This window comes from Pseudorca crassidens, chromosome 18 (assembly GCF_039906515.1).
Source record: "Pseudorca crassidens isolate mPseCra1 chromosome 18, mPseCra1.hap1, whole genome shotgun sequence".
Lineage (NCBI taxonomy): Eukaryota > Metazoa > Chordata > Mammalia > Artiodactyla > Delphinidae > Pseudorca > Pseudorca crassidens.
In genome coordinates this window covers 50,565,000-50,574,099 of record NC_090313.1, presented here as the reverse complement: position 1 = coordinate 50,574,099, position 9,100 = coordinate 50,565,000, and the positions used below count along the sequence as shown (strand labels likewise).

Here is a 9,100-nt window from a genome sequence, read left to right as displayed (position 1 = left end):
AGGGTAGACAATTTGAGTGAGAGAAGATGTGTCTTTTTTGCTTCCCAAAGCATAGAAATATATATGAATTTATGTGTATGTATGTATATGTATATAAATAAACACACAGAGATATATATATGACATATATATCCACAGGCACATACACACACACACTCACACACATAGTGGGTTTGGGTCTGCCTTTCTTATGGGAACTTGAAGATAGATAGGATAGGATCAGGAAAAATAAACTGGAAAAACATAAAAATAGGGGGTTCGGGGGAAGATGGAGGAAGAGTAAGACACGGAGATCACCTTCCTCTCCACAGATACACCAGAAATACATCTACACGTGGAGCAACTCCTACAGAACACCTACTGAACGCTGGCAGAAGACCTCAGACCTCCCAAAAGGCAAGAAACTCCCCACGTACCTGGGTAGGGTAAAATACAAAAAGAAAGAAACAGAGACAAAAGAATAGGGACGCGACCTGCACCAGTGGGAGGGAGCTGTGAAGGAGGAAAGGTTTCCACACACTAGGAAGCCCCTTCGTGGGTGGAGACTGTGGGAGGCAGAGCGGGGAGCTTCAGAGCCACAGAGGAGAGCACAGCAACAGGGGTGCGGAGGGCAAAGCGGAGAGATTTCCACACAGAAGATTGCTGCCCACCGGCACTCACCAGCCCAAGAGGCTTGTCTGCTCACGCGCTGGGGTGGGCGGGGCTGTGAGCTGAGGCTCGGGCTTTGGTCGGAGCACAGGGAGAGGACTGGGGTTGTCTGCGTGAACACAGCCTAAAGGGGTTAGTGCACCACGGCTAGCCAGGAGGGAGTCCGGGAAAAGGTATGGACCTGCCGAAGAGGCAAGAGACTTTTTCTTCCCTCTTTGTTTCCTGGTGCGCGAGAAGAGGGGTTTAAGAGCACTGCTTAAAAGAACTCCAGAGACGTGCGTGAGCCACGGCTAAAAACGCGGACCGCAGAGACGCGTGTGAGCCGCGGCTAAAAGCGCGATCCCAGAGACAGGCGCGAGCCGCGGCTAAAAGCGTGAACCCCAGGGACAAGCAGGAGACGCTAAGGCTGCTGCTGCCACCACCAAGGTGCCTGTGTGTGAGCACAGGTCACTATCCACATCCCTCTTCCGGGGAGCCTGTGCAGCCTGCCACTGCCAGGATCCTGGGATCCAGGGACAACTTCCCTGTGAGAACGCACGGCGGGCCTCAGGCTGGTGCAACGTCACGCTGGCCTCTGCCGCCGCAGGCTCGCCCTGCACTCTGCACCCCTCCCTTCCCCCGGCCTGAGTGAGCCAGAGCCCCTCAATCAGCGGCACCTTTAACCCTGTCCTGTCTGAGCAAAAAACAGACGCCCTCCAGCGACCTACATGCAGAGGTGGGGCCAAATCCAAAGCTGAGCCCCTGTGAGCTGTGAGAACAAAGAAGAGAAAGGGAAATCTCTCCCAGCAGCCTCAGAAACAGCGGATCAAAGCTCCACAATCAACTTGATGTACCCTGCATCTGTGGAATACATGAATAGACAACGAATCATCCCAAATTGAGGAGGTGGACTTTGAGAGCAAGATTTATGATTTCTTTTCCCCTTTTCCTCTTTTTGTGAATGTGTATGTGTATGCTTCTCTGTGAGATTTTGTCTGTATAGCTTTGCTTCCACCATTTGTCTTAGGGTTCTATCCATCCTTTTTTTATTTTTTTAATTTTTTCCTTAATAATTAATTTTAATAACTTTATTATACTTTACCTTCTTTCTTTCTTTCTTTCTTTTCTTCTTTCTTTCTTTCTTTCTTTCTTTCTTTCTTCCTTCCTCTTTCTTTCTTTCTTTCTTTCTTTCTTTCTTTCTTTCTTTCTTTCTTTCTTTCTTTCTTTCTTTCTTTCTTTCTTTCTTTCTTTCTTTCTTTCTTTCTTTCTTTCCTCCCTTCCCTCCTTTAGAAAACGAATCATCCCAAATTGAGGAGGTGGACTTTGAGAGAAAGATTTATGATTTTTTCCCCTTTACCTCTTTTTCTGAGGCTGTATGTGTATGCTTCTGTGTAAGAGTTTGTCTGTATAGCTTTGCTTCCACCATTTGTCCTCAGGTTCTATCAATGCCTTATTTTTTTTTCTAAATAATTATTTTTTAATTCAATAACTTTATTATACTTTATTTTATTTTACTGTATCTTCTTTCTTTTTTCCTTCCTTCCCTCCTTCCTACCTTCCTTCATCCCTCCCTCCCTCCCTCCTTTCTTTCCTTCTTTTCTTCTTTCTTTCTTCCTTCCTTCCTTCCTTCCTTCCCTCTTTTCTTTCTTTCTTTCTTTCTTCCTACTTCTACTAATTCATTCTCTCTACTTTTAATACTTTTTATTCTGAGCTATGTGGATGAAAGGCTCTTGGTGCTGCAGCCAGGAGTCAGTGCTGTGCCTCTGAGGTGGGAGAGCCAACTTCAGGACACTGGTCAAGAAGAGTCCTCCCAGCTCCACATAATATCAAATGGTGAAAATTTCCCGAGACCTCCATCTTAACACCAGCACCCAGCTTCACTCAACGATGAGCAAGCTACAGTGCTGGACAACCTATGCCAAACAACTAGCAAAACAGGAACACAACCCCACCCATTAGCAGAGAGACTGCCTAAAATCATAATAAGTCCACAGACACCCCAAAACACACCACCAGACGTGAACCTTCCCACTAGACAGACAAGATCCAGCCTCATCCACCAGAACACAGGAACTAGTCTCCTCCACCAGGAAGCCTACACAACCCACTGAACCAACCTTAGCCACTGGGAACACACATCAAAAACAACGGGAACTACGAACCTGCAACCTGCAAGAAGGAGACCCCAAACACAGTAGATAAGCAAAATGAGAAGACAGAAAAACACACAGCAGTTGAAGGAGCAAGATAAAAATGCACCAGACCTAACAAATGAAGAGGAAATAGGCAGTCTACCTGAAAAAGAATTCAGAATAATGAGAGTAAACATGATCCAAAATCTTGGAAATAGAATGGACAAAATGCAAGAAACATTTAACAAGGACCTAGAAGATCTAAAGATGAAACAAGCAATGATGAACAACACAATAAATGAAATGAAAAAGACTCTAGATGGAATCAATAGCAGAATAACTGGGGCAGAAGAACGGATAAGTGACCTGGAAGATAAAATAGTGGAAATAACTATGGCAGAGCAGAAAAAATAATGAAAAGAACTGAGGACAGCCTCAGAGACCTCGGGGACAACATTAAACACACTAACATTCTAATTATAGCAGTTCCAGAAGAAGAAGAGAAAAAGAAAGGGACTGAGAAAATATTTGAAGAGATTATAGTTGAAAACTTCCCTAATATGGGAAAGGAAATAGTTAATCAAGTCCAGGAAGCACAGAGAGTCCCATACAGGATGAATCCAAGGAGAAATACACGAAGACACATGTTAATCAAACTGTCAAAAATTAAATACAAAGAAAGCATATTAAAAGCAGCAAGGGAAAAACAACAAATAACACACAAGGGAACCCACATAAGGTTAGCAGCTGATCTCTAGGCAGAAACTGTGCAAGCCAGAAGGTAGTGGCAGGACATACTGAAAGTGATGAAGGAGAAAAACCTGCAACCAAGATTACTCTACCCAACAAGGATCTCACTTAGATTTGATGGAGAAATTAAAACCTTTATAGACAAGCAAAAGCTGAGAGAGTTCAGCACCACCAAACCAGCTTTACAACAAATGCTAAAGGAACTTCTCTAGGCAAGAAACACAAGGGAAGGAAAAGACCTATAATAACGAACCCAAAACAATTTGGAAAATGGGAATAGGAACTTACATATCAATAATTACCTTAAATGTAAATGGACTAAATGCTCTCACCAAAAGACACAGATTGGCTGAATGGATCCAAAAAAAATACCTGTATATATGCTGTCTACAAGAGACCCACTTCAGACCTAGAGACACATACAGACTGAAAGTAAGGGGATGAAAAAAGATATTCCAAGCAAATGGAAACCAAAAGAAAGCTGGAGTAACAATTCTCATACCAGAAAAAATAGAGTTTAAAATAAAGACTATTAGAAGAGACAAAGCAGGACACTACATAATGATCAAGGGATCAATCCAAGAAGAAGATATAACAATTGTAAATATTTATGCACCAAACACAGGAGCACCTTAATACATAAGGCAAATACTAACAGCCATAAAAGGGGAAATTGACAGTAACACATTCATATTAGAGGACTTTAACACCCCACTTTCACCAATGGACAGATCATCCAAAATGAAAATAAATAAGGAAACACAAGCTTTAAAGGATACATTAAAGAAGATGGGCTTAAGAGATATTTATAGGACACTCCATCCAAAAACAACATAATACACATTTTTCTCAAGTGCCCATAGAATATTCTCCAGTATTGGTCATATCTTAGATCACAAATCAAGCCTTGGTAAATTTAAGAAAATTGAAATTGTATCAAGTATCTTTTCCGACCACAACGCCATGAGTCTAGATATCAATTACAGGTAAAGATCTGTAAAAAAATACAAACACATGGAGGCTAAACATTACACTACTTAATAGCGAAGTGATCACTGAAGAAATCAAAGAGGAAATGAAAAAATACCTAGAAACAAATGACAACGGAGACAAAATGACCCAAAACCTATGGGATGCAGCAAAAGGAGTTCTAAGAGGGAAGTTTATAGCAATACAAGCCCATCTTAAGAAGCAGGAAACATTTCGAATAAACAACCTAACCTTGCACCTAAAGCAATTAGAGAAAGAAGAACAAAAAAACCCCAAAGTTAGCAGAAGAAAAGAAATCATAAAAATCAGATCAGAAATAAATGAAAAATAGAGGAAAGAAACAATAACAAAGATCAATAAAACTAACAGCTGGTTCTTTGAGAAGATAAACAAAATTGATAAACCATTAGCCAGACTCATCAAGACAAAAAGGGAGAAGACTCAAGTCAATAGAATTAGAAATGAAAAAGGAGAAGTGACAATTGGCACTGCCGAAATACAAAAGATCATGAGAGATTACTACAAGTAACTCTATGCCAATAAAATGGACAACCTGGAAGAAATGGACAAATTCTTAAAAATGCAGAAACTGCCAAGACTGAATCATGAAGAAATAGCAAATATGAACAGACCAGTCACAAGCACTGAAATTGAAACTGTGATTAAAAATCTTCCAACAAACAAAAGCCCAGGACCAGATGGCTTCACAGGAGAATTCTATCAAACATTTAGAGAAGAGGTAACACCTATCCTTCTCAAACTCTTCCAAAGTGTAGCAGAGGGAGGAACACTCCAAAATTCCTTCTACGAGGCCATCATCACCTTGGTACCAAAACCAGACAAGGATGTCACAAAGAAAGAAAACTACAGGTCAATATCACTGATGAACATAGATGCAAAAATCCTCAACAAAATACTAGCAAACAGAATCCAACAACACATTAAAAGGATCATACATCATGATCAAATGGGGTTTATTCCAGGAATGCAAGGATTCTTCAATATATGCAAATAAATCAATGTGATACACAATATTAACAAATTGAAGGAGAAAAACCATATGATCATCTCAATAGAGGCAGAAAAAGCTTTTGACAAAATTCAACACCTATTTATGATAAAAACCCTGCAGAAAGTAGGCATAGAGGGAACTTTCCTCAACATAATAAAGGCCGTATATGACAAACCCACAGCCAACATCATCCTCAATGGTGAAAAACAGAAAGCAGTTCCACTAAGATCAGGAACAAGACAAGGTTGCCCACTCTCACCACTCTTATTCAACATAGTTTTAGAAGTTTTAGCCACAACAATCAGAGAGGAAAAGGAAATAAAATGAATCCAAATCAGAAAAGAAAAAGTAACGCTGTCACTGTTTGCAGATGACATGAGAGTATACATAGAGCATCCTAAAGATGCTACCAGAAAACTACTAGAGCTAATCAATGAATTTGGTAAAGTAGCAGGATACAAAATTAATGCACAGAAATCTCTGGCGTTCCTATACATTAACGATGAAAGATCTGAAAGTGACATCAAGAACACACTCCCATTTACCATTGCAACAAAAAGAATAAAATAGTTAGGAATAAACCTACCTAAGGAGACAAAAGACCTGTATGCAGAAAATTATAAGACACTGATGAAATAAATTAAAGATGATACAAATAGATGGAGATATATACCATGTTCTTGGATTGGAAGAATCAACATTGTGAAAATGACTACTACCCAAAGCAATCTATAGATTCAAGGCAATCCCTATCAAACTACCACTGGCATTTTTCACAGAACTAAAATAAAAAATTTCACAATTAGTATGGAAACACAAAAGACCCTGAATAGCCAAAGCAATCTTGAGAACAAAGAGCGGAGCTGGAGGAATCAGGTTCCCTGACTTCAGACTATACTACAAAGCTACAGTAATCAAGAGAGTATGGTACTGGTACAAAAACAGAAAGATTGATCAATGGAACAGGATAGAAAACCCAGAGATAAACCCACGAACATATGGTCACCTTATCTTTGATAAAGGAGGCAGGGATGTATACTGGAGAAAGGACAGCCTCTTCAATAAGTGCTGCTGGGAAAACTGGACAAGTACATATAAAAATATGAGATTAGATCACTCCCTAAAACCATACACAAAAATAAGCTCAAAATGGATTAAAGACCTAAATGTAAGGCCAGAAACTATCAAACTCTTAGAGGAAAACATAGGCAGAATACTCTATGACAGCAAGATCCTTTTTGATCCAACACCTAGAGAAATGGAAATAAAAAGAAAAATAAACAAATGGGACCTAATGAAACTTCAAAGCTTTTGCACAGCAAAGGAAACCATAAACAAGACCAAAAGACAACCCTTAGCATGGGAGCAAATATTTGCAAATGAAGTAACTGACAAAGGATTAATTTCCAAAATTTACAAGCAGCTCATGCAGCTCAATAACAAAAAAACAAACAACCCAATCCAAAAATGAGCAGAAGACCTAAATAGACATTTCTCCAAAGAAGATATACAGACTGCCAACAAACACATGAAGGAATGCTCAACATCATTAATCATTAGAGAAATGCAAATCAAAACTACAATGAGATATCATCTCACACCAGTCAGAATGGCCATCATCAAAAAATCTAGAAACAATAAATGCTGCAGAGGGTGTGGAGAAAAGGGAACACTCTTGCACTGCTGGTGGGAATGTGAATTGGTACAGCCACTATGGAGAACAGTATGGAGGTTCCTTAAAAATCTACAAATAGAACTACCATATGACCCAGCAATCCCACTACTGGGCATATACCCTGAGAAAACCAAAATTCATAAAGAGTCATGTACCAAAATGTTCATTGCATCTCTATTTACAATAGCCCAGAGATGGAAACAACCTAAGTGTCCATCATCAGATGAATGGATAAAGAAGATATGGCACATATATACAATGGAATATTACTCAGCCATGAAAAGAAACGAAATTGAGCTATTTGTAATGAGGTGGATAAACCTAGATTCTGTCATACGGAGTGAAGTAAGTCAGAAAGAGAATGACAAATACCATATGCTAACACATATATATGGAATTTAAGAAAAAATATATGTCATGAAGAACCTAGGGGCAAGATAGGAATAAAGACACAGACCTACTGGAGAACAGACTTGAGGATATGGGGAGGGGGAAAGGTGAGCTGTGACAAAGCGAGAGAGAGGCATGGACATATATACACTAACAAACTTAAGGTAGATAGCTTGTGGGAAGCACCCGCATAGCACAGAGATATCAGCTCGGTGCTTTGTGACGACCTGGAGGTGTGCGATAGGGAGAGTGGGAGGGAGGGAGACACAAGAGAGAAGAGATATGAGAACATATGTGTATGTATAACTGGTTCACTTTGTTATAAAGCAGAAACTAACACACCATTGTAAAGAAATTATACCCCAATAAAGATGTTTAAAAAAAGAAAAAAAACACATAAAAATAAATATGCCTGCAGATTTTCCTCAGTCCTTTTTCAAGGAAAGAGATAGAAATGATTTTTGGCTTCATTCTTTATTTCCAAACCGATTAACAACAGTAGAAAAAATCGGGAGTAATTCAAAGTAAAATAGATTTGTAAGTGAATAATACACTATTATGGAAGCCAGCAAAGTTTTTCTCTACAGGGCTAGACTGTAAATATTTTAGGTTTCCAGGCTGGCCACCTAAGTTCTCTTGTGCATATTGTTCTTTGTGTTTGTTTTGTTTTCATTTATTTTTGCAGCTCTTTTAAAATGTAAAAAATATTTTTAGCTCATGAGCGATGCAAAACAGACCATGAGCTAGATTGTGCAGGGGTGGGGCGGGGTTGTGCTTAGTTTGCCAAGTTCTAATTTACAGCATTCTCTATACTGTATAGGTTATGAATGTAGTAAGTGCAGCCAGTGATGTCTGGATGGGATATGGATTCAGCAAAGGAAAGAACACTCTATGATAATAAACTTGACCTCTGTTAATTCAGTCGAGCACAGTATATAGGCTAGGAGTAGTAAACACATTTCTTGCTTGAACTTTCAACTATTGAGTCAGGATGGTTATAATTAGAACCAATATGCTCACCATTATTTAGCACCCTGATTTTACATACAGAGTGACACCTTGAGCAAAGAAAACCTATCAATATTTTTACCATTTCCCCTTAATAATGCAGTTTGGAGTTTCTTAGTAATTATTTTTTTTCTATGACATTCTTAAAATGTGACCTGTTGATGGAGAGTAATCATGGATGATGATGATACCTTAGATATTGATGCTGCCCCCCATGTTTCCAAAACTTAATTGAAATAAGGCTGACTCATTGTCAGAAATAATAAAATCTTGGCATTCTGTGCTGTGACTAATAAATGGCTATGGAGTAAAAAAAAAATCTATGAGATGGAACTGAGAGAATTAAAACTTTTCTAAAAACAGGAAGACCACAAGCAAGAATTTCCCCCAAATTATAATGAAAATAAATATAAATTTTACTTTTAGTCATTGGAAGCTTCAACAAGAAATGTATGTCCCTTCAACAGTTTATGATACAAGTCCAATACTTGCTGCCTTCTTTTAACTATTTCAAAA

At 39.1% G+C, this 9,100-nt stretch overlaps 1 long non-coding RNA gene across 1 annotated transcript in view; it reads right to left on the bottom strand.

The window, feature by feature from the left end:
* Nucleotides 1-1,769: 1,769 nt before the first annotated feature.
* Nucleotides 1,770-9,100, bottom strand: part of LOC137211492 (uncharacterized) — a 194,081-nt gene continuing 186,750 nt past the window's right edge. Inside the window, exon 2 of the long non-coding RNA XR_010937103.1 lies at nt 1,770-1,903. This is a non-coding gene — a long non-coding RNA (uncharacterized lncRNA). The remainder of the gene's footprint in view (nt 1,904-9,100) is intronic.